The sequence below is a fragment of the Anolis sagrei genome, chromosome 2 (assembly GCF_037176765.1).
Source record: "Anolis sagrei isolate rAnoSag1 chromosome 2, rAnoSag1.mat, whole genome shotgun sequence".
NCBI lineage: Eukaryota > Metazoa > Chordata > Lepidosauria > Squamata > Dactyloidae > Anolis > Anolis sagrei.
The window spans coordinates 298,929,316-298,955,477 of record NC_090022.1 but is presented as its reverse complement, the minus strand read 5'-3'; the positions used below and the strand labels follow the sequence as shown (position 1 = coordinate 298,955,477).

The 26,162-nt window shown below is 45.9% G+C and overlaps 1 protein-coding gene across 4 annotated transcripts in view; it reads left to right on the top strand.

The window, feature by feature from the left end:
- CNTFR (ciliary neurotrophic factor receptor) overlaps positions 1–26,162 on the top strand; it is a 737,562-nt gene that overhangs the window by 479,794 nt on the left and 231,606 nt on the right. The window lies entirely within an intron of this gene.

The window sequence follows — 26,162 nt, the reverse complement described above, 5'->3', positions numbered from 1 at the left end:
TGCACACCGAAAGAGGTGAGCTGGCCAGACACGCAGGTGGATAGCAGTAAACTTAAGAATCTGATAGCAAGGAAATTGTCCCAGGTGAGATGTCTTTGACCCTCCAAGTCAAGGGTCAGTTGGGGAACTCTTTCTCTCCCCTGGTTCATCAAAAGCCCCCCACAACAAAATGATTGCAATGGTCAACGCTAAAGGCAGAGCTTTGCTTTTAGGAAAACATCAGCAATGGATGCACACTTACCTAAGGGCTTAAATAGTAGCAAATACAATGTCCCAGCATTATTCAAGATGCCAAGGCAGCTGATAAAAGCTGGCAGTTACAAGAGCTGAAAGGTTAGGGCTGCAGTGACTAATGCGGTGACTCATCTGGCATAAGCGCAAGGAGGGCCGTGCAAAGGCAAGATGCAATGCCACACATTTCAATGCAGAGATGGAGAGGCATTGGCACCTCCTGATATGCTGGTATCCACTCCAGCAAAAGCAGATAGTTTGGGACCAGATGCTGGGATATAGGGCAGTGTAGATCCAGCCTGAGTCTAGTGTCAGTGTATGCAACCTCATGAATTTCCTTGGGTTTTCTTAGGCCATTAATACTCAGTGATGCTTTTGCCAGTTCTTTCCTATGAATTGAGCACTGGTTTTAGTTTGAGGTATTGGCAAAAGCTTTCATGGCTGGAATCACTGGGTTGTTGTAGGTTTTTCGGGCTGTATGGCCATGTTCTAGAGGCATTCTCTCCTGACATTTTACCTGCATCTATGGAAAGCATCCCCAGAAGTTGTGAAGTCTGTTGTAAACTAGGAACATGGGGTTTATATATCTGTGGAAAGTCCAGGGTGGGAGAAAGAACTAATGTCTGTTTGAGATAGGTATGATTGTTTCAATTGGCTACCTTGATTAGCATTTGATGGCCTGGCAGCTTTTAGGTGTGGCTTGTTACTGCCTAGGGGAGTGCAGACTACTCCAACCAGAGAAGTCAGCCATAGCAGAGCACCTGATGAACCATTCTGGACACAGCATATTATTTGAGAACACAGAAATGCTGGACCACTCTCACAACCACCATGTCAGACTACACAGAGAAGCCATTGAAATCCACAAACATGTGGACAATTTCAACAGAAAGAAGGAAGCCATGAAAATGAACAAAATCTGGCCACCAGTATTAAAAAAATCTCTAAAATTATAACAGTAAAACAACACTCAAACAAAGGGGAACTCCAGACTGGAAACAATCAGGGACAGTGGGTTGTTGTAGGTTTTTTCAGGCAATATGGCCATGTTCTAGAGGCATTCTCTCCTGACGTTTCACCTGCATCTATGGCAAGCATCCTCAGAGGTAGTGAGGACCTCACTACTTCTGAGGATGCTTGCCATAGATGCTGGCGAAACGTCAGGAGAGAATGCCTCTAGAACATGGCCATATAGCCCAAAAAAACCTACAACAACACAGTGATTCCAGCCATGAAAGCCTTCAACAATAAATCAGGGACAGCTAATCACCTCTCAACAAAGGATTCCCCCAGGCAGTAACAAGCCACACCTAAAAACTGCCAGGCCATCAAATGCTAATCAAGGTGGCCAATTGAAAAATTCACATCTAGCTCTAGCAGACAAGAGTCCTTTCTTCCACCCTGGACAGTATTCCACAGATATATAAACCCAATTTTCCTAGTTCCAACAGACCTCACAACCTCTGAAGATGCCTGCCATAGATGCAGGCAAAATGTCAGGAGAGATTGCTTCCTGAACATGGCCATACAGCCCAAAGAACCTACAACAATCCACTGGTCTTAGTTCTCTCCCATCCAAGTACTAACCAGGGCTGATCCTTCCAGGTTTCCAAGCGCAAACTGGATCTGACACCTTCTATGTAGGTAGTTGTTTATGTTTTTCTAAGTCACCTGCCAATGTACGGTGACTTAGAGTGACCCCATTTTAAAGCAGTGTTTCTCAACCTGGGGGTCGGGACCCCTGGAGGGGTTGTGAGGGGGTGTCAGAGGGGTCGCCAAAGACCATCACAAAACACAGTATTTTCTGTTGTTCATGTGGGTTCTGTTTGGGAAGTTTGGCCCAATTCTTTAATTGGTGAGGTTCAAGTAGCTCTTTAATTGCAGGTGAACTATAAATCCCAGCAACTACAACTCCCAAATGTCAAGGTCTATTTTCCCCAAACCCCACCAGTGTTCATATTTGGGCATATTGAGTATTCGTGCCAAGTTTGGTCCAGATCTATCATTGTTTGAGTCCACAGTGCTCTCTGGATGTAGGTGAACTACAACTCTAAAACTCAAACTCAATGCCCACCAAACCCTTGCAGTATTTTCTGTTGTTCATGGGAGTTCTGTGTGCCAAGATTATAGAATCATAGAATCAAAGAGTTGGAAGAGACCTCATGGGCCATCCAGTCCAACCCCATTCTGCCAAGAAGCAGGAATATTGCATTGAAATCACCCCTGACAGATGGCCATCCAACCTCTGTTTAAAAACTTCCAAAGAAGGAGCTTCCACCACACTCCCTCCGGGGCAGAGAGTTCCACTGCTGAACGGCTCTCACAGTCAGGAAGTTCTTCCTCATGTTCAGATGGAATCTCCTCTCTTGTAGTTTGAAGCCATTGTTTCGCGCCCTAGTCTCCAGGGAAGCAGAAAACAAGCTTGCTCCCTCCTCCTTAGTTTGATTTCCATCGTTGTTGGAGTTCGGAATGCTCTTTGATTGTAGGTGAACTATAAATCCCAGCAACTACAAGTCCCAAATGACAAAATCAACCCCAAGCCTAACCCCAGCAGTATTCAAACTTGGGCATACCAGGTATTTGTGCCAAATTTGGTACAGTGAATGAAAATACATCCTGCATATCAGATATTTACATGACGAATAGTAGCAAAAGTACGGTTGTGACGTATCAATGAAAATAATTTGATGGTTAGGGGTCACCACAACACGAGGTACTGTATTAAGGGGTCGCAGCATTAGGAAGGTTGAGAACCACTGTTTTAGAGGGGTTTTTTTAAGGCAGGAGGTGTTTTTGCCAGTTCCTTCCTTTGAAAGATAACCTCATATTCATGGCGTTCTCCCATCCAAGTACGAACGAGGCTGTTTCTAAGATCAGGCAAGATATGCTGCCTTTAGGGTATCCATGTCCTTAAAACACCAACGGAGTGTCAGGCGAACCTGATACGCAAGTGGGAACATGCCGAAGGGGGAAGAGGGACCGCAAGCTGTTGCATTTCATCAAAATGAGGTTATTTTACCTGGGAGGCTTCCCTTTGAGAACAGTGTGTGCTGCAGCACTTGAAAGAGAGCAGAGTTTCTGGTGCAAAACACTTGCCTGCGGCTCGGCCAGTGAGAGCGAACGGCCCACCCGGCGCCAGGAACATCTCTGAAATGGACTCCTGACGTGAATTCAACCCCTCTTGCGCCTCGAGAACCTCGCCTTGGTTTCCACAAATCAGAACTGAATTTATTATCTCAGGCTTCGTATTATAATGAATGCGTTTCAAGATGTATAAATCAAAGTGTGGAATATTATCTGTATATTCTTTGTGCCTGAAAAGTCAGCCATTGCTGTTCTGCAGGACCAAAGTTGTGCTACTTTTCATAGAATCATAGAATCAAAGAGTTGGAAGAGACCTCATGGGCCATCCAGTCCAACCCCCTGCCAAGAAGGAGGAATATTGCATTCAAATCACCCCTGACAGATGGCCATCCAGCCTCTGTTTAAAAGCTTCCAAAGAAGGAGCCTCCACCACACTCTGAGGCAGAGAGTTCCACTGCTGAACGGCTCTCACAGTCAGGAAGTTCTTCCTCATGTTCAGATGGAATCTCCTCTCTTGTAGTTTGAAGCCATTGTTCTGCGTCCTAGTCTCCAAGGAAGCAGAAAACAAGCTTGCTCCCTCCTCCCTGTGGCTTCCTCTCACATATTTATACATGGCTATCATATCTCCTCTCAGCCTTCTCTTCTTCAGGCTAAACATGCCCAGTTCCCTAAGCCGCTCCTCATAGGGCTTGTTCTCCAGACCCTTGATCATTTTAGTCACCCTCCTCTGGACACATTCCAGCTTGTCAATATCTCTCTTGAATTGTGGTGCCCAGAATTGGACACAATATTCCAGGTGTGGTCTAACCAAAGCAGAGTAGAGGGGTAGCATTACTTCCTTTTGCATGACTTTGCTTTTACTTTCTATTACTATTTGCATGGAGGGAAGCTCTGAAAAATTCATAAGGAAAGGAGCCCCATATCAGGTCGATGCTGAAATTATTACATATTTTTGTCTGAACTTCCTGACTGTGAGAGCCGTTCAGCAGTGGAACTCTCTGCCCCGGAATGTGGTGGAGGCTCCTTCTTTGGAAGCTTTTAAACAGAGGCTGGATGGCCATCTGTGAAGGGTGATTTGAATGCAACATTCCTGCTTCTTGGCAGAATGGGGTTGGACTGGATAGCCCATGAGGTCTCTTCCAACTCTTTGATTCTATGATTCTATGATTCTATGAAGGGCTCTCCAAGATGCAATGTAATGGCTAGGTTTCATTCCTTTAAACAGTAAACCACTGCCTCCTCCTAAGAAAAATGTATAGTATCACAAAGGACGACCACCTCACCCGCCTCATAGGAAACCTGCTACAAAACAGGAGCTTTTTTGTTGAGTTCCAGGACCAGAGAAGCAGATGGCGGAAACAGAAGAACGGCCTGCCTTAGGGGAGCGTGCTTTCTCCATCCATGTTCAACATTTACACAAATGACCAGCCACTGCCAGAAGGGACAGAGTTTCATCTATGCTGATGATCGTGCCATCACCGCTCAAGCAGGGAGCTTTGAGATGGTTGAACAGAAGCTCTCCGAAGCTCTAGGTGCTCTTACCGCCTACTACAGAGAAGACCAGCTGATCCCTAGTCCATCTAAAACACAGGCATGTGCCTTTCATCTCAAGAACAGACAAGTATCCCGAGCTCTGAGGATTACCTGGGAAGGAATCCCACTGGAGCATTGCAGCGCTCCCAAATACCTGGGAGTCACTCTGGACCATGCTCTGACCTACAAGAAGTACTGCCTGAACATCAAGCAAAAAGTTGGTGCTAGAAATAATATCATATGAAAGCTGACTGGCACAACCTGGGGATCACAACCAGACACAGTGAAGACATCTGCCCTTGCGCTATGCTACTCTGCTGCTGAGTACGCATGCCCAGTGTGGAACACATCTCACCACGCTAAAACAGTGGATGTGGCTCTTAATGAGACATGCCGCATTATCACAGGGTGTCTGCGCCCCACACCACTGGAGAAATTACACTGCTTAGCCGGTATTGCACCACCTGACATCCACCAGGAAGTAACAGCCAATAGTGAAAGGACCAAGGCAGTGACATCTCTGGCCCACCCTGTTTGGATATCAGCCAGCATGCCAACATCTTAAATCAAGAAATAGTTTTCTAAGATCTGCAGAGACACTCGTTGGAACACCCCAGCAAGCAAGAGTCCAAAAGTGGCAGGCTCAAACCCAGAACCTCAACCCATGGCTGATACCAGATGAGAGACTCCCCCCTGGGCACACAGAGGACTGGGCGACTTGGAAGGCGCTGAACAGACTGCGCTCTGGCACCACGAGATGCAGAGCCAACCTTCAGAAATGGGGCTACAAAGTGAAATCCATGACATGCGAGTGTGGAGAAGAGAAAACCACTGACCACCTGCTGCAATGCAACCTGAGCCCTGACACATGCACAAGGGAGGACCTCCTTGCGGCAACACCAGAGGCACTCCAAGTGGCCAGCTATTGGTCAAAGGACATTTAACAGAATACCAAGTCTGCAAACTTTGTGTTTTGTCTGTTTGTCAGTCTGTTTGTTTGTTTGTTTGTTTGTTTGTTTTGTTAAAAATGTAATACAACTGTCCCGGTTGCTCCTGACACGATAAATAAATAAATAAATTCCTTTAGACAGCACTATTAAAGTTCAGACTAAAACACAGAGCAGATCCACTGCCACTCATCCCATCTGCTGCCTCTGGGCACAAAACAGGAAAAAACCATACCAATAAAAATACCTTTTCAAAAGTAACTTTTGGAAGCTCAAGTTGAGTCTCCCTTATCTGAGATGCTTGGAACTAGAGGAGTTCCGTTTTTCACATTTATTCCAGTTTGGGAATATTTGCATGAACATAATGAGATATCTTGGTGGTGGGACCCAAACCTAAGCACGAAACTCACTTGTGTTTCGGATATACCTCATATGAATATGCATATGCATAGGATAATTTATGCACAATACTTTGAATAATTATGTGCATGAGATAAAAATTTGTTTAAAGCAAACGTGTCACTCTCACAATCACCTGTGTGAACAATTGTGGATTTTGGAGCATTTTGGATTTCAGGATAAGGAATGCACAACCTTTGTTTGGAAATGGTTACTAAGTACACTAGTAAAGTATCTTTGGTTTTCCTTGTTAGGTTTGAGAGAAGCCTCCCACAGGATGGTAAAACATATGTGAATCCTCTGGGCAACATCCTTGCAGACAGCTCATTCTCTCACACTAGAAGCGATTTGCAGTTTCTCTAGTCGCTCCTGACCACAAAAAAAAAATAAATCCTACTTTGATCACAACAAAGCAACAGATTTTAGCCTACATTTCTCCTGAGAATTCTAAACTTGTGACTTATAGATCTTATGCTGGGAGTTAAATACTTAGGGTGCATCTACATTGTAGAATTGATGCAGTTTGACACCATTTTAACTACGAAAGAGTCCTGGGATTTTGCAGTTTAGTGAGGCACAAGCTCTATCCTGCTTTGGCCAAAAAGGTTCAAGACCTTGTAAAACTACAACGTCCAGTCTTCCAAAGCATGGACCTGTGGCCATTCAAGGGGCATCAAACTGCACCCATTCCCAGTATACTAGGCTAGGTATCAAGCAAAAAGTGGGTGCTAGAAACAATATCACATGAAAGCTGACTGGCACAACCTGGGGATCACAACCAGACACAATGAAGACATCTGCCCTTGTGCTATGCTACTCCGCTGCTGAGTACGCATGCCCAGTGTGGAACACATCTCACCATGCTAAAACAGTGGATGTGGCTCTTAATGAGACATGCCGCATTATCACGGGGTGTCTGCGCCCTACACCACTGGAGAAATTACACTGTTTAGCTGGTATTGCAATACCTGACATCCGCCAGGAAGTAGCAGCCAATAGTGAAAGGACTAAGGCAGAGACATCTCCAGCTCATCCCCTGTTTGGGTATCAGCCAGCACGTCAACGACTTAAATCAAGACATAGTTCTCTAAAATCTACAGAGACACTCACTGGAACACCCCAGCAAGCGAGAGTCCAAAAGTGGCAGGCTCAAACCCAAAACCTCAATCAATGGCTGATACCAAATGAGAGACTCCCCCCTGGGCACACAGAAGACTGGGCGACTTGGAAGGCACTGAACAGACTGTGCTGTGGCACCACGGGATGAAGGGCCAACCTTAAGAAATGGGACCACAAAGTGGAATCCACAACATGTGAGTGGGCAGAAGAGCAAACTACAGACCACCTGCTGCAATACAACCTGAGCTCTGCCACATGCACCAGGGAGGACCTACTTATACTAACACCAGAGGCACTCCAAGTGGCCAGCTACTGGTCAAAGGACATCTAATCAACGACCAAGCTTGCAAACTCTGTTTTGTCTGTTTGTTAAAAAATTGTTAAAATTTAATACAATTTATTGTCGAAGGCTTTCATGGCTGGAATCACTAGGTTCTTGTGGGTTTTTTCGGGCTATGGAGCCATGTTCTAGAGGCATTTCTCCTGACGTTTCGCCTGCATCTATGGCAAGCATCCTCAGAGGTTGAGAAGGTCTGACCTTCTCAACCTCTGAGGATGCTTGCCATAGATGCAGGCGAAACGTCAGGAGAAATGCCTCTAGAACATGGCTCCATAGCCCGAAAAAAACCACAAGAACCTTTAATACAATTGTCTGGTTGATACTGACACGATAAATAAATAGGCTGGACGTGGTTGTCTTCCTTCTACCTGCAGGGCCATCCCTCCCTCCGCCAGATGCTTTCCAGATCTGCTCCCACGAAGGGAAGCCTTGCCTGGGCTCGGCTTTTCCTCCTCCTTCATGGGAATCGTATATTCTTTCCTCTTCTGGCCGGCGTCAAAGGCACCACGCTGGAATTTTCTGCAATATTTCCTCCTTAACTGATTTCTTCCAATGGATTGTCCCACTGAGGGCTTGCCTACATTAAAACTTTAGTATGGTTCAGTGGTGGGCTGGAGCTGATGCGAGGAACAGCTGGCCTCCGCTGAAAACATCTGGTCGCTGGGACAGGCTTGGGTTGCGCTCGGAGCCCGGTTCTCATTCCATGCTATGTCTGCCTCCCGGTTGTTTTGTATTTGCATGAGGTTTCCTTGGACAGATCTGCTTGGAGGGGGGGTCCGCTTTGGCCAAACGGGAATTCGAACCCTGCTCTCCAGGGTTATATTTATCGTGCCATCTGCACCAGAACACTGTACCACATTTCTAACAGGACAAAGCAAACAAACAGATAAAAAAACACACACATTTTGCAAACTTGGTAGCTGATTAAATGTCCTTTGACCAGTATCTGGCCCCTTGGAGTGCCTCTGGTGTTGCCGCAAGAAGGTCCTCCCTTGTGCATGTGGCAGGGCTCAGGTTGCATTGCAGCAGGTGGTCAGTGGTTTGCTCTTCTCCACACTCGCATATCGTGGATTCCACTTTGTAGCCCAATTTCTTGAGGTTGGCTCTGCATCTCGTGGTGCCAGAAGCACAGTCTGTTCAGTGTCTTCCAAGTCGCCCAGTCTTCTGTGTGCCCAGGGGGGAGTCTCTCATCTGGTATCACCCACGGATTGAGGTGCTGGGTTTGAGCCTGCCACTTTTGAACTCTCGCTTGCTGAGGTGTTCCAGCGAGTGTCTCTGTAGACCTAAGAAAACTATTTCTTGATTTAAGTCATTGGCGTGCTGGCTGATGCCCAAACAAGGCATGGGCTGGAGATGTCTCTGCCTTGGTCCTTTCACTATTGGGTGCTACTTCCCGGCAGATGTCAGGTGGTGCAATACCGGCTAAACAGTGTAATTGCTCTCCAGGGTGAGGGTCCTTTGCTGGAGATGTCACATTGGGATGGCTGTTGCCTCCCTCTCTCCCCCCTTTTACTGCCTAACTTCACAGAATGTGCTGTTCTTGCTTGCAGTCAGATCAGCTTTGACTTACTATGACCCTATGGATGAGGGGCGCTCATCGCTTGTCCTCCTCAGGTGCAGCAAACTCAGCCATTGCTTCCTTGATTGATTGAATCAATTAATCAATAGTGTTATTTTTTTTCTGCTGCTTGCCATTTGACACAGCATTAGTGTCTTTCTCAGTAAGGCACATTGTCTCATGATAGAATCATAGAATCCTAGAGTTGGAAGAGTCCAACCCCATTCTGCCAAGAAGCAGGAATATTGCATTCAAATCACCCCTGACAGATGGCCATCCAGCCTCTGTTTAAAAGCTTCCAAAGAAGGAGCCTCCACCACACTCCGAGGCAGAGAGTTCCACTGCTGAACGGCTCTCACAGTCAGGAAGTTCTTCCGCATGTTCAGATGGAATCTCCTTTCTTGTAGTTTGAAGCCATTGTTCCATTGCGTCCTAGTCTCCAAGGAAGCAGAAAACAAGCTTGCTCCCTCCTCGCTGTGGCTTCCTCTCACAAATTTATACATGGCTATCATATCTCCTCTCAGCCTTCTCTTCTTCAGGCTAAACATGCCCAGCTCCTTAAGCCGCTCCTCATAGGGCTTGTTCTCCAGACCCTTGATCATTTTAGTCGCTCTCCTCTGGACACATTCCAGCTTGTCAATATCTCTCTTGAATTGTGGTGCCCAGAACTGGACACAGTATTCCAGGTGTGGTCTAACCAAAGCGGAATAGAGCATGGGGAGCATTACTTCCCTGGACCTAGACACTAGGCTCCTATTGATGCAGGCCAAAATCCCATTGGCTTTTTTTGCCACCACATCACATTGTTGGCTCATGTTTAACTTGTTGTCCACAAGGACTCCAGGATCTTTTTCACATGTACTGCTCTCAAGCCAGGCATCCCCCATTCTGTATCTTTGCATTTCGTTTTTCCTGCCAAAGTGGAGTATCTTGCATTTGTCACTGTTGAACTTCCTTGTGTTAGTTTTGGCCATTCATCTCTCTAATCTGTCAAGATCGTTTTGAATCCTGCTCCTGTCCTCTGGAGTCTTGGCTCTCCCTCCCAATTTGGTGTTGTCTGCAAACTTGATGATCCTGCCTTCTCACCCTTCATCTAAGTCATGAATGAAGATCCTGAGCAGGACCGGGCCCAGGACGGAACCCTGCTGATGGCACTCCACTTGTCACTTTTTTACAGGGTGAAGAGGAAGCCTTGGGGAGAATCACCCTCTGGGTTCATCCATTTAACCAACCACCTCACCATAGTTTTGCCTCGCCCACATTGGACTAGTTTCCTTGCCAGAAGGTCATGGGGGACCTTGTCAAAGAAGGCCTTCCTGAAATCCAGGTACGCTCCATCCACGGCATTCCCCGCATCTAATCCCTCTGAGGAGCGTCTTAAAAACTACATCTGTTTAGCCTGCAGAAGAGAAGATGAGAGGAGACATGCAATTTTTCTGCTTCTTGGCATAGGGTTGGACTCAGGCATGTAGCCAGGGGGAGGGGCTTGGGGGCTTCAGCCCCCCACCCCCCCCACCCCGAAATTTTTATGGTGGTCTGCGAGAAGGCCTTTGTTGTTCATTCGTTCAGTCGTCTCCGACTCTTCGTGACTTCATGGACCAGCCCACGCCAGAGCTCCCTGTCAGCCGTCACCACCCCCAGCTCCTTCAAGGTCAATCCAGTCACTTCAAGGATGCCATCCATCCATCTTGCCCTTGGTCGGCCCCTCTTCCTTTTGCCTTCCACTTTCCCCAGCATCATTCCCTTCTCTAGGCTTTCCTGTCTCCTCATGATGTGGCCAAAGGACTTCAACTTTGTCTCTAGTCTCCTTCCCTCCAGTGAGCAGTCGGGCTTTATTTCCTGGAGGATGGACTGGTTGGATCTTCTCGCAGTCCAAGGCACTCTCAGAACTTTCCTCCAGCACCACAGCTCAAAAGCCTTTGAAGGCCTTACTGGTGCATTATTTAAACTGCTATGTTTATTCATATCATGATCTGATCACTATACTCAATATATCCCATATGCATGGGGGTATTGAGGTAATGATACAAAAGGTTTTCTAGGGTAGACCCTCTTTCACTCAGACTCAGCCCCCCCCCCAAAAAAAAAAAACAAAATCCTGGCTACGGGCCTGGTTGGACTGGATGGCCCACGAGGTCTCTGGATGGCTCAACTCTCGGATTCTATGATTCTATGTCTGACGTGCATCTTGTTTGCTTCAGGTTTGGTTTGCTCTCAGACCTATCTCCTCCTCTTTTTGACCAACCAAATGCCATCAGATACCCGAGTTTGATATTTTCAGTACTTCTGCTCCTCTCTTTAGAAGGCAGACCTTGCAGGAAGATGCTGCCTTTCAGCTGGGATTGAGAAGGACGGCAAATGAGTGGGCCGCCTTTCCACTGAAGCAAAATCAGAGCCAGGTGCCGTGTCTTCCAAGAACTTGGCCGCGGGAGAGAATAGAAACCGAGCTGCCGAGCGTCTCGCGGTGATTAAGTAAAGTCCGTTCGCACTCATCTGTTATCTCTTAATTAAAGTTCCCGGCTAATTATTTTCCCTTGTCAAGAGAGCCGAGCTGCTGACTCTGGAGATTCCTGCAAACAAAACGGAGGCCCCCGCTCCCCACCGCTCTCGGTTAATGACCAAATTAAACCTGGAACGCTCCATATCTCCGTCCGCCTGGGTGCCGCTTCATCACACCTGTTTCCTCTTGAGAGAGAGAAGCGCCCCTTTAAATCACACCCCGAGCAAAGCAACCGGTGTTCTTTGCACAAGGCCCACTCTTCGTCTTCATCTTCTTCTTCAAGGATGCTACGAGGCAGGGAAATGAACTCAGATGAGGAAAACGCTGAGCCAGGAGGCACAAAAGCCATCCGTTCAGGTTGCTGTGGTTTAACTGAGAAAGGCAGCAATCAGGAGGAACTAGGTGTTTCCTCTAATGCAGAGTTTACTTACTACTTTACTACTTAGGTCGGGGCCCCTGGGGGGGTCGCAAGGGGGCATCAGAGGGGTCACCAAAGACCTTATACACATAGCTTGAAGGTAATTTTAAACAATAAAGCAGTGTGTCACGTTGCCAGGGCTCCGCCTTATTTAGGTAGAGATTAATCAAACTCCCAGTTTTATCAAACAGATTAATTAAAACAGCACTTACTTGCTGGTTGTTTTAATAGACCAAAATATAACACACAAAGATAGCACTCAGCTATCTGATAGCAAAAATAACTTCGTAGTCAAAAGGGTCGGGTCCAGTGGTCAAATGCCGAGAGTTCAATAAACAGAGTCCAGGGATCAAGAGTCTATACCATAGTCAAAAGCCAGTCCAAAGGTTCAAGGTTCCAGGGTTCCAAGATTACAGGAGACAGGTCAGGATACCGAAACATCCAACAGACCTGGGGGGAAAACCAGCAGCATCCACCACCAAAATACAACAGATACTTTTCTCCCAAAGATCAGTCTCAAGCTTAGCTCCTTAAATCCAGTAACACCCAGCAGCAACCCATCTCCTGCACACCTCTACCCCTAATTGCTTTCACCCATGAACTCCCACTTAAAGATTACCAAACCCTCTAGAACAGTGTTTCTCAACCTGGGGGTCAGGATCCCTGGGGGGGGGTCGCAAGGGGGAATCAGAAGGGTCACCAAAGACCACCAGAAAACACAGTATTTTCTGTTAGTATAGGGGTTCTGTGTGGGAAGTTTGGCCCAATTCTATCATTGGTAGGGTTCAGAATGCTCTTTTATTGTAGGTGAACTATAAATCCCAGCAACTACAACTCCCAAAATGTCAAGGACTATTTTCCCCAGACTCCACTGGTGTTCACATTTGGTCATATTGAGTATTCGTGCCAAGTTTAGTCCAGATCCATCATTGTTTGAGTCCACAATGGTCTCTGGATGTAGGCGAACTACAACTTCAAAACTCAAGGTCAGTGCCCACCAAACCCTCCCAGTATTTTCTGTTGGTCATGGGAGTTCTGTGTGCCAAGTTTGGCCCAATTCCATTGTTGATGGAGTTCAGAATGCTCTTTGATTGCAGATGAACTATAAATCCCAGCAACTACAACTCCCAAATGACAAAATCAGCCCTCCTCCCAACCCCACCAGTATTCAGATTTGGGCATATTGGTCCAGTGAATGAAAATACATCCTGCATATCAGATATTTACATTATGATCCATAACAGTAGCAAAATGACAGTTATGAAGTAGCAACGAAAATAATTTTATGGTTGGGGTTCACCACAACATGCGGAATTGTATTAAGGGGTCACAACATGAGGAAGGTTGAGAACCACTGACTTAGGTGATCCCTCATTGTCTGAGTAAGATTGTCCTCCAAGTGCAGTGTCCTGGCGGTAGGTCCATAGGTGACTGTGGAGCCCTATTCTTGACCTGCATCTTCTCCCGCAGTGAGGGCATCGGTTTCCACATGGAAGGCGATCCTGGTTGGGGTTGTCTTGACGCACCTTCCTCTTGGCACGTTTCTCCCTTCCACCCTCCATTTGTGCCTCTTCAAATTCTGCAGCATTGCTGGTCACAGCTGACCTCCAGCTGGAGTGCTCAAGGGCCAGGGCTTCCCAGTTCTCAGTGTCTATGCCAGAGTTTTTAAGGCTGGCTTTGAGCCCATCTTTGCATCTCTTTTCCTGCCAACCAACATTCCGTTTTCTATTCTTGAGTTCGGAGTAGAGTAACTGCTTTGGGAGACGGTGGTCGGGCATCCGGACAACGTGGCCAGTCCAGCGTAGTTGATGGTTTATTTTTATTTATCGTGTCATCAGCAACCAGACCTTTGTATTACATTTTTAACAAAAACAAACAAACAGACAGACAAAACACAAAGTTTGCAAGCTTGGCATTCTATTAAATGTCCTTTGACCAGTATATAGCCACTTGGAGTACTTCTGGTGTTGCTGCAAGGAGATCCTCCCTGGTGCATGTGGCTGGGCTCAGGGTGCATTGCAGCAGGTGGTCTGTGGTTTGTTCTTCTCCACACTCGCATGTCGTGGACTCCCCTTTGTGGCCCCATTTCTTGAGGTTGGCTCTGCATCTCGTGGTGCCCGAGCACAGTCTGTTCAGCGCCTTCCAAGTCACCCAGTTTTCTGTGTGCCCAGGAGGGAGTCCCTCATTCAGTATCAGCCATGGATTGAGGTTCCGGGTTTTTGCTTGCTACTTTTGGACTCTTGCTTGTTGAGGTGTTCTAGCAAGTTTTTCTGTAGATCTTAGAAAACTATTTCTAGATTTAAGTCGTCGATGTGCTTGCTGATACCCAAACAGGGGATGGGCCGGAGATGTCACTGCCTTGGTCCTTTCATTATTGGCTGCTACTTCCCGGTGGATGTCAGGTGGTGCAATACCGGCTAAACAATATAATTTCTGTAGGGCGCAGACACCCCGTGATAATGCGGCATGTCTCATTAAGAGCCACATCCACTGTTTCAGCATGGTGAGGTGTGTTCCACACTGGGCATGCATACTCAGCAGCAGAGTAGCATAGCGCAAGGGCAGATGTCTTCACTGTGTCTGGTTGCAATCCCCAGGTTGTGTCAGTCAGCTTTCACACAATATTATTTCTAGCACCCACTTTTTGTTTCATATTCAAGCTGTGCTTCTTATAAGTCAGAGCATGGTCCAGAGTAACTCCCAGGTATTTGGGTGTGCTGCAATTCCTTCCCAAATTCCTTCCCAGGTAATCCTCAGAGCTCGGGATGCTTGTCTGTTCTTAAGGTGTGAAGCACCCATCTGCATTTTAGATGGATTGGGAATCAGCTGGTTTTCCCTGTAATAGGCAGTAAGAGCACCTAGAGCTTTGGAGAGCTTCTGTTCAACCATCTCAAAGCGCCCTGCTTGAGCAGTGATGGCACGATTGTCAGCATAGATGAAACACTCTGTCCCTTCTGGCAGTGGCTGGGTATTATTATTATTATTATTATTATTATTATTATTCTGACACAAAAACACAGTATGCCACAGTAAACAAGATATATATGCTGGGTTTTGTATCACAAAATCACAAGTCGAACACTTCCCAAGCATCTAGGAGTGTGTGATGTATTGAATGATGCACGCAGATCCAAGTAAGGTGGCCTTTTCCAGTTGTCAGATCATGATTTTGTCAATGTTTATTGTTTCCAAATGCCGGCTGAGATCTTTTGCCATGGCACCCAGTGCGCCAATGACCACTGGGACCACCTCTACTGGTTTATGCCAGAGCCTTTGCAGTTCGATTTTGAGGTCTTGATAACAGCTGAGTTTTTCCTGTTGTTTTTCCTCACCTGGTTGCAACATCAAATCCAAACTTTTTCCTTTCCTACAATCGTGTTGTCTGGTGTATTGTGTTCCAGAACTTTGTCAGTCTGGATTCGAAAGTCCCACAGTATTTTTGCATGTTCATTTTCCACGACCTTTGCGGGTTGATGATCCCTTTACCAGTTCTTTACTACTGGCAGGCAGTACTTGTGACATAAGTTCCAATTAATCATTTGGGCCACGGAGTTGTGCCTCTGTTTATAGTCCGTTTGTGCAATTTTCTTGCAGCAGCTGAGGATATGATCTATTATTGTTGTTGTTGTTGTTGTTGTTGTTGTTGAATGGATTGTCAGTGCATAGGTACATTCAATCAATTCTTTGACTTCACTGTAGTAGGAACTAAATATAGGATTTCAGTCATGATTTTCATCCCAAAACAGGGTTTTTAGCATTTTGAAATGAAGGAATCTACACTGGAAGATTAATGCAGTTCAGCATCACTTTAACTGCTATATTTACAGAATACAAAGATACAGAATGGGAGACACATGGCTCGAGAGCAGGACGTGTGAAAAAGATCTTGGAGTCCTCGTGGACAACAAGTTAAACATGAGCCAACAATGTGATGTGGCGGCAAAAAAAGCCAATGAGATTTTGGCCTGCATCAATAGGAGCATAGTGTCTAGATGTAGGGAAGTCATGCTCCCCATGCTCTATTCTGCTTTGGTTAGACCACACCTGGAATATTGTGTCCAATTCTGGGCACCACAATTCAAGAGAGATATTGACAAGCTGGAATGTGTCCAGAGGAGGGCGACTCAAATGATCAAGGGTCTGGAGAACAAGCCCTATGAGGAGCGGCTTAAGGAGCTGGGCATGTTTAGCCTGAAGAAGAGAAGGCTGAGAGGAGAATGATGAGGGGCATGTATAAATATGTGAGAGGAAGCCACAGGGAGGAGGGAGCAGGCTTCCTTTCTGCTGCTCTGGAGACTAGGACGCAATGGAGCAATGGCTTCAAACAACAGGAAAGGCGATTCCACCTGAACATGAGGAAGAACTTCCTGACTGTGAGAACCATTCAGCAGTGGAACTCTCTGCCTTGGAGTGTGGTGGAGGCTCCTTCTTTGGAAGCTTTTAAACAGAGGCTGGATGGCCATCTGTCAGGGGTGATTTGAATGCAATATTCATGTTTCTTGGCAGAATGGGGTTGGACTGGATGACCCATGAGGTCCCTTCCAACTCTATGATTCAATGATTTCATTGTTATGGAAACCTAGGAATTATGGTATGACTACAGTTCTCTTTGCCAGGAAAAGGCCTTGTAAGACTACAACTCCCATGATTCCATAACATTACACCATGGGAATAAACTACATTCATTTCTACAGTGTAGATCCACCTCAGTTTTCCCAAAATGTCAATCTTGAAAATCATGCTGAAACCGAAATGGTTAAGGAAGAAGTGGAGGAAACTCTCCAACGTCTCCTCTCTTTCTGAAATACAGCGCAATGTTGTTTACTCCGAGACATTTCCAATGCAGCTCGATTTTTTAAAATAATCACAATAATTCCATCTCACGACGCACCGCCCACAAAATTGCCTCTTTTATGGCCTGTAAGCAAGTTTTTCCTGCCGTAATTGTTTTACAAAGTGTGTGTTTCCCTCCCTTTGTGCCTGTTTCATAAGAACACATTTGCAATGGAGATGCGCTTTCTTTTCTCCAGAGATTGCTATGTCCATAGAAATCCATGGCAAGGGAGAGAGAAAAAGAGGTAAAGGGATATTGTAGTAACTTCCAGATGGAGGAAAATAAATTTCTAACCAAAGCTTTCATGGATTCTTAGATTAAAGGACGAAATGGGGCGAAAGGGCAAACTGTATGAGTTGCAGGTTCAGCTATGGAGAGTATTTAAAGGGACAAGTGTCACATACATACAGGTAAACATTTGAACGTTGGATGCTGTGCTGGTACAACTGCACCAGGAGCTCCAATTTTGTTGGCTTTGCATTTAATGTTTGTTATAGTCCTAAGTTTCAGGGACTCTGCAGATAGGTGGCTTCTTTTGGCTGCAATCATAGGGCAAGCCACCTGTCAATTATAGTTAGGTTCCCTGGTCCCGCCCCCTTTTTGGGTTTTTGGAGGGAATAGGAGCCTTTTGGGGTCAGTCCACACAGAGAAGCTTTTCACGCAGGACATAACACCAAGAGCTCCTGTAGAAAGCTTCGTCTTCTACAGCTTGGCCGGGGAGAAAAGGCCCCACAGCTTGGCTGAGGATTTTACAGCCTTACAGCTCCTTTGCTGAAGGACTTCAGTCAGCCATCACTGAAACCTGAACTCCTTCTTTTTCCCTGGAAGTCTACAAAGCTCTGCTTGGTAAGGGTCACTCGCAGAAGCCAGAAGCAGTTGGTACCGGGTGCAGGGGCTCCACGCCAACAGAAGCAAGGACAGACTGCCCAGATTAGAAGTTAAGGATTTCCCCATTAGTTAGTATACAGTTATGAAGGTAGTGCCTGTTCCCAGTGAACAAGATTGAAAGAGAGCCAATAGACTGTTAAGAGAGCTTTAAAGTACCTGTTTGTTTTCATTAATAAAGAACTTTGTTGAACCTTTAAGCAATCTAAAGACTCTGTTTTGGGGAAATCCAAGGGCCTTTGATCTGAGGCAGCCCCGGCGTCCCGTTGGGCACACAGAATTTATGTCCTGTCTACAGTCTCATACACAGGCTCAGCGTGCGACAGCACAGACACAGTTCATTATCTAGTGCAGTGTTTCTCAACCTGGGGGTCGGGACCCCTGAGGAGGTCGCGAAGGGGTGTCAGAGGGGTCGCCAAAGACCATCAGAAAACACAGTATTTTCTGATGGTCATGTGGATTCCATGTGGGAAGTTTGAGCCAATTATATTGTTGGTGGAGTTCAGAATGGTCCTTGATTCTAATGAACTATAAATCCCAACAACTACAACTCCCAAAAGTCAAGGTCTATTTTCCCCAGGCTCCACCAGTGTTCACATATGTGCATATTGACTATTTGTGCCAAGTTTGGTCCAGATCCACCATTGCGTGAGTCCACAGTGCTCTCTGGATATAGGTGAACTACAACTCCCAAACTCAAGGTCAATACCCACCAAACCCGTCCAGTGTTTTCTGTTGGTCATGAGAGTTCTGTGTGGCAAATTAGGTTCAAATCCATTGCTGGTGCAGTTCAGAATGCTCTTTGATTATAGGTGAACTATAAATCCCAGCAACTACAACTCCCAAATTACAAAATCAGTCCTCCCCCAACCCCACTAGCATTTACATGTGGTTGCATTGGGTATTTGTGCCCAGTTTGGTCCAGTGAATGAAAATACATTTTGCATATCTGATATTTATATTATGATTTATAACAGTAGTAAAATGACCGTTATGAAGTAGCAACGAAAACAGTGTTATGGTTGGGGGTCACCACAACATGAGGGATTGTATTAAGGGGTCACGGCATTAGGAAGGTTAATAACCACTGGTTTAGTGCATTGGCATGGCTATATTGTAAATATTGCAATAAGACAGGCGTTTAGACCCTGCTTTGTAGCTGGAGGTCAACTAATATGTGAATATGTGCAGTGTACCAGGAATAGGGATGGGCGTTAAAATGGTGCCAAACTGCATTTATTCTACAGTGTGGATACAACCAGAAACAGTTCTTCCTTCCTGCCTGTTTCGAAAGAGATGCACTGGCTTTAAAACCAGTGCATAACTGAATATGTCTCCAAGACAAAAATGCACGCAGGAAACTAGGTAATTGCGACTCAAACAACCTCACACGACAAATGACTTGCCAGACATTCCTGCGGATGAAGCATGTGTGCATTTGATCCAGGAGCGTTCCTCGACTCAAGTCTGCCGTGAGAGCGCCTGTCACTTCCCTCGCTCCGTTCCCTGCGAGATAAAAAGGCCTTTGACTCAACTTGCTTCTAAGGAGGGATCAAGCTGAAATTTGCAGATCCCACCAAAAGGCAAGGGGAAACCGCAGCCTTGAACTGATGGGTGAGCCGAACATGACTGCAAATTGCCATCTGCACACCTGGCCGCTTTGCAAACGTAGCAAAACGAGGCGGAGGAAGCTCATCCGCAGATACCCTGTGATCCCTAATATCTCCGCTCCTGACATTTCCAAATTAGAGAACTGAGACGACAAGTTGAGCAATTTAAATATTTGCACGCGTTGAAATCACAGTTGCCAGAAGACACACGGAACAACTCAGAGCCAGATAACAGACTTGCAGCCAAGTGATAGGATCGCATTTTATTGCTGTTCTTGTCCAGCTTGTAAATCAGTCACAGACTGTCCTCCTCGTCACCTCTTTATCTGGTTGCACAGATCTAGGATGCAGCACCTGGCCTCAAAACAGTCCATGCGAAAAGGTTCTAGGAGGCTTCAGAGGCCACAGGCTGAACATGAGTCAAGAGTGCAATGTGGCAGCTCATGAAGTCCATGCAATTCTAGGCTGCATCAAGAGGAGTCTCCACCAGACCTCCCCAGCAGTACATCTCACTATCAAACATGTCATGGAATCATAGAATAATAGTTAGAAAAGACCACATCTAGTCCATCTGCAGCCATGTAGGAAATGCACAATCAAAGTATCCCTGACAGATGGCCATCCAGCCGCTGTTTCAAAGCTTCCAAGGAAGGAGCATCCACCAGACTCCAAGGCAAAGAGTCATACGGTCGAGAAGTTCTTCCTAATGTTAAGGTGGAATCTCCTTTCATAGAATCCTTGAGTTGGAAGAGACCTCCTGGGCCATCCAGTCCAACCCCATTCTGCCAAGAAGCAGGAATATTGCATTCAAATCACCCCTGACAGATGGCCATCCAGCCTCTGTTTAAAAGCTTCCAAAGAAGGAGCCTCCCTCCCTCTTTTAAAGCCAGTGCATCCGGAAAGACACAAACCAAGGGCTCCTGACAGATAGCCATCCAGCCTCTGCTTGCAAACCTTCAGAGAAAAGGATTCTACTGCAGCATATTTCACTGTCAAACAGTTCTAACCAACAGCTTGAATCCATTGCTCCATGGTCAAGTCTCTGGAGCTTGCCTCCTCTTCGATGTGACCTCCTTTCAAATATTGAAACATGGCTATGATGTCCCCTCTCTGCCTACTTTTCTCCAACACCCTAAGCCACTCTTCAGAGGAATGCATGGTTTCCAGAACTTTCACTGTTTTGGTGGTCCTTTTCTGGACTTTGAGCAGAGCCTTGAGATCTTGACAGATTAGAGAGATGGGCCAAAACTAACAAAATGAAGTTCAACAGTGACAAATGCAAGATACTCCACTTTGGCAGAAAAAATGAAGTGCAAAGATACAGAATGGGTGACGCCTGGCTCGAGAGCAGTACGTGTGAAAAAGACCTTGGAGTCCTCATGGACAACAAGTTAAACATGAGCCAGGAATGTGATGTGGCGGCAAAAAAAGCCAATGGGATTTTGTCCTGCATCAATAGGAGCATAGTGTCTAGATCTAGGGAAGTCATGCTCCCCATGCTCTATTCCGCTTTGGTTAGACCACTTTACCTGGAATATTGTGTCCAATTCTGGGCACCACAATTCAAGAGAGATATTGACAAGCAGGAATGTGTCCAGAGGAGGGCGACTAAAATGATCAAGGGTCTGGAGAACAAGCCCTATGAGGAGCGGCTTAGGGAACTGGGCGTGTTTAGCCTGAAGAAGAGAAGGCTGAGAGATGACAGCCATGTACAAATATGTGAGAGGAAGCCACAGGGAGGAGGGAGCAAGCTTGTTTTCTCCTTCCTTGGAGACTAGGACGCGGAACAATGGCTTCAAACTACAAGAGAGGAGATTCCATCTGAACATTAGGAAGAACTTCCTGACTGTGAGAGCCGTTCAGCAGTGGAACTCTCTGCCCCGGAGTGTGGTGGAGGCTCCTTCGTTGGAAGCTTTTAAGCAGAGGCTGGATGGCCATTTGTCAGGGGTGCTTTGAATGCAATATTCCTGCTTCTTGGCAGAATGGGGTTGGACTGGATGGCCCATGAGGTCTCTTCCAACTCTTTGATTCTATGATTCTATGATCTGCTGGAGAGGCCCTTTTTTTGGTCCCACTATTGTCTCAAATATGGTTGGTGGGGATGAGAGAGAGGGCCTTCTCAGTAGTGGCTCCCCGGCTCGGGAATTCCCTATCTAAATAAATTAGATTTGTCCCCACCCTTCAAGCCTTTCAGACGAGTTTATAAACATGAGTGTGTGTAATTCTGGCCAGCCCGATGACCCAATTGTGCCACTCCCAATTGTGCACTTTATCATTGCTGATGATTAGCTTATTTGCAGGTTTTACTGCATTTTAGGGATTTTGTTATAATTCTTATATTTTCACTGGGGTTTTACATACCTTATAGCTTTTATCTATATAAATAAAATGTAATGTTCGTTTGTGGGATTAACATAACTCAAAAACTACTGGACAAATTGACATGAAATTCGGACACGACACTCCTAACAGACTAAAGAGTGACCATCACTCACAAAACCCCTAAAAAACAGCAGAAAGGACTTAAAAATCCAAAAAATCTAAATGACAAAAAGCAAAATCACAATGCAGGAAAAAAGGGAAGGAAGGGGAGAAAAAAAGAGTGAAAGAGGGAGTGAAAGAAAGAAGGAAAGAGCGAAGGAAGGAAGGAAAGAGGTAGAGAAGGAAGAAAGGAGAGAAAGCGGAAGGAAAAGAAAAAAGGGGGAAAGAAGGAAAGAGGTAGAGAAGGAAGGAAGGAAGGAAGGAAGGAAGGAGGGAGGGAGGGAGGGAGGGAGGGAAGGAAGGAAGGAAGGAAGGAAGGAAGGAAGGAAGGAAGGAAGGAGAGGAGAGGAGAGCAGAGAAGGAAAGAAGAAAAGGGAAGGAAGGAGGGAAAGAAGGAGAGAAAGAGGGAGGAAAGGTTGCCCATAGCAATGCGTGGTGGGTACAGCTAGTACTAAATATTTGTGTATTTACAATACTGTGTATTGTGGTTCAGATGTGGCACCATAGTGCTTCTGTTGGCTGGTCAATAATCTTCTTGAATTGTGCTCAGAATTGGACAAAGAGTTGTTATTTCAGGGGAGATGTGGCCAAAGCAGAAGGGAGTGAGGCTATGACTTCCCTCAGTCTGGACACTGTGCTCCTATTGATAGACTTTTTCAGATGCCACATCACTCTGTGCACTCATGTTCAGCTTCACTTGAAAGGGATCTGGGACTCTTGGTACAGGTGTCACTCATCCTTGTTGTTCATTCGTTCAGTCGTCTCCGACTCTTCGTGACCTCATGGACCAGCCCACACCAAAGCTCCCTGTCGGCCGTTACCACCCCCAGCTCCCTCAAGGTCAGTCCAGTCAGTTCAAGGATGCCATCCATCCATCTTGCCCTTGGTCGGCCCCTCTTCCTTTTACCTTCCACTTTCCCAGCATCATTCCCTTCTCTAGGCTTTGCTGTCTCCTCATGATGTGGCCAAAGTACTTCATCTTTGTCTCTAGTCTCCTTCCCTCCAATGAGCAGCCGGGCTTTATTTCCTGGAGGATGGACTGGTTGGATCTTCTCGCAGTCCAAGGCACTCTCAGCACTTTCCTCCAACACCACAGCTCAAAAGCATCTCTCTTCCTTCCTTCGCTCAGCCTTCCCTAAGGTCCAGCTCTCACATCCGTGGGTTACTACAGGGAATACCATGGCTTTGACTAGGCAATGGATCTTTGTTGCCAGTCTGATGTCTCTACTCTTTACGATTTTATCGAGACTGGACATGGCTCTCCTCCCAAGAAGGAAGCGTCTTCTGATTTCCTGGCCACAGTCTGCATCTGCAGTAATCTTTGCGCCTAGAAATACAAAGTCTGTCACAGCCTCCACATTTTCTCCCTCTATTTCCCAGTTGTCAATCATTCTTGTTGCCATAATCTTGATTTTTTTGATGTTTAGCTGCAACCCGGCTTTTGCACTTTCTTCTTTCACCTTGATTAGAAGGCTATATATATATGTATATGTATATGTATATGTATATGTGTGTGTATATATATATATATGTATATGTATATGTATATGTATATATCGTATATATGTGCATTTCATGTTTAGTGCCAGAATGTAGGACCGTATGTTTCTCCCTGTTGAGAGTCATTTGGTTAGTTTTGGCCAATCAGTTCTCTAATCTGTGACGGTCATTTTGGATCGTGATCCTGTCTTCTCAGGTATTTGCTACCTCGCCCAATTTGATCTGCATCCCTTCTATCCCATCACCCAAGTCATTGATAAAGATGTGGAATAGCCCTGTGTCCAGGGCAGGACCCTCTTGTGAAACCACCCCGTATTTTGGATGAAAGAGTTGGGAGAATAATAATAATAATAATAATAATAATAATAATACTTTGTATTGTCGAAGGCTTTCATGGCTGGAATCACTAGGTTCTTGTGGGGTTTTTTGGGCTATAGGGCCATGTTCTAGAGGCATTTCTCCTGACGTTTCACCTGCATCTATGGTAAGCATTCTCAGAGGTAGTGAGGTCTGTTGGAATTAGGACAATGGGTTTATATACCAAAGTCTCCATAGGGACCACCAAACGCAGAGAGGCCCAAACACAATTCAAGGAACATGGAAGGCACTGCAGACTACTTCAACCAGAGAAGTCAGCCATAGCAGAGCACCTGATGAACCAGCCTGGACACAGCATATTATTGGAGAACACAGAAATGCTGAACCACTCTCACAACCACCATGTCAGACTACACAGAGAAGCCATGGAAATCCACAAGCATGTGGACAATTTCAACAGAAAGGGAGATACCATGAAAATGAACAAAATCTGGCTACCAGTATTGAAAAAAACTCTAAAATTACAACAGCAAAACAGCAGAGAGGAAACAACCAGGCACATCTTAACACCTCTCAACAAAAGATTTTCCCAGGCTCAGCCAGGCCTTCAAATGCTAATGAAGGTGATCAGTTGAAACATTCACACCTAGCTCCAGCAGAGAAGAGCTCCTTGCCCCACCCCAGCCATTCCACAGATATATAAACCCATTTTCCCACTTCCAACAGACCTCACTATCTCTGAGGATGCTTGCCATAGATGCAGGCGAAACGTCAGGAGAAATGCCTCTAGAACATGGCCCCATAGCCTGAAAAAACCCACAAGAACCTAATAATAATACTTTATTTATACCCCGCTACCATCTCCCCAAGGGACTCGGTGCGGCTTACATGAGGCCGAGCCCACAATACATCAGTAATACAAACAATAGCAACAATAATACAGCAATAAAATAAAACTCATAACAAAAAATAAGCAATAGACATTAACAGAAACACAACAACGTTAAAAAACCTGTGGCTGGGCCAAATGTAATAATTAAAATTTTAAAAAATAATGCTGAGCATGAACAGGTGAAATATGACTAGGATAGTGTTTTTGGAGAGGGATGGGGTGTGCAGACAATCCTAGATCATTAATAAAGTGCATCTAAGGACATATTGCTGGGAGATTCCTTATTCTGGGAAGGCACACTGGAACAACCATGTTTTCAGGCTCCTCCTAAAGACTGCCAGAGCTGGGACATGTCTGATGTCCTTGGGGAGTGAGTTCCAGAGTCGAGGGGCCACCACCGAGAAGGCCCTCTCCCTCGTCCCCACCAATCGCGCCTGCGATGGAGGTGGGAGAGCAAGCAGGGCCTCTCTGGATGATCGAATATATCGTCTGGGTTCGTACACAGAGATCATAAGATCATAGAATCAAAGAGTTGGAAGAGACCTCATGGGCCATCCAGTCCAAACCCATTCTGCCAAGAAGCAGGAAAATTGCATTCAAATCACCCCTGACAGATGGCCATCCAGCCTCTGTTTAAAAGCTTCCAAAAAAGGAGCCTCCACCACACTCCGCGGCAGAGAGTTCCACTGCTGAACGGCTCTCACAGTCAGGAAGTTCTTCCTCATGTTCAGATGGAATCTCCTCTCTTGTAGTTTGAAGCCATTGTTCCCTTGCATCCTAGTCTCCAGGGCAGCAGAAAACAAGCTTGCTCCCTCCTCCCTGTGGCTTTCTCTCTCATATTTATACATGGCTATCATATCCCCTCTCAGCCTTCTCTTCTTCAGGCTAAACATGCCCAACTCCTTAAGCCGCTCCTCATAGGGCTTGTTCTCCAGACCCTTGATCCTTTTAGTCGCCCTCCTCTGGACACATTCCAGCTTGTCAATATCTCTCTTGAATTGTGGTGCCCAGAATTGGACACAATATTCCAGGTGTGGTCTGACCAAAGCAGAATAGAGGGGTAGCATGACTTCCCTGGATCTAGACACTATGCTCCTATTGATGCAGGCCAAAATCCCATTGGCTTTTTTTGCCGCCACATCACATTGTTGGCTCATGTTTAACTTGTTGTCCACGAGGACTCCAAAATCTTTTTCACACGTACTGCTCTCGAGCCAGGCATTGTCCCCCATTCTGTATCTTTGCATTTCGTTTTTCCTGCCAAAGTGGAGTATCTTGCATTTGTCACTGTTGAACTTCATTTTGTTAGTTTTGGCCAATCATCTCTCCAATCTGTCAAGATTGTTTTGAATCCTGCTCCTGTCCTCTGGACTATTGGCTATCCCTCCCAATTTGGTGTCGTCTGCAAACTTGATGATCCTGCCTTCTAGCCCTTCATCTAAGTCATTAATAAAGATGTTGAACAGGACCGGGCCTAGGACGGAACCCTGCTTCTGGCACTCCACTCGTCACT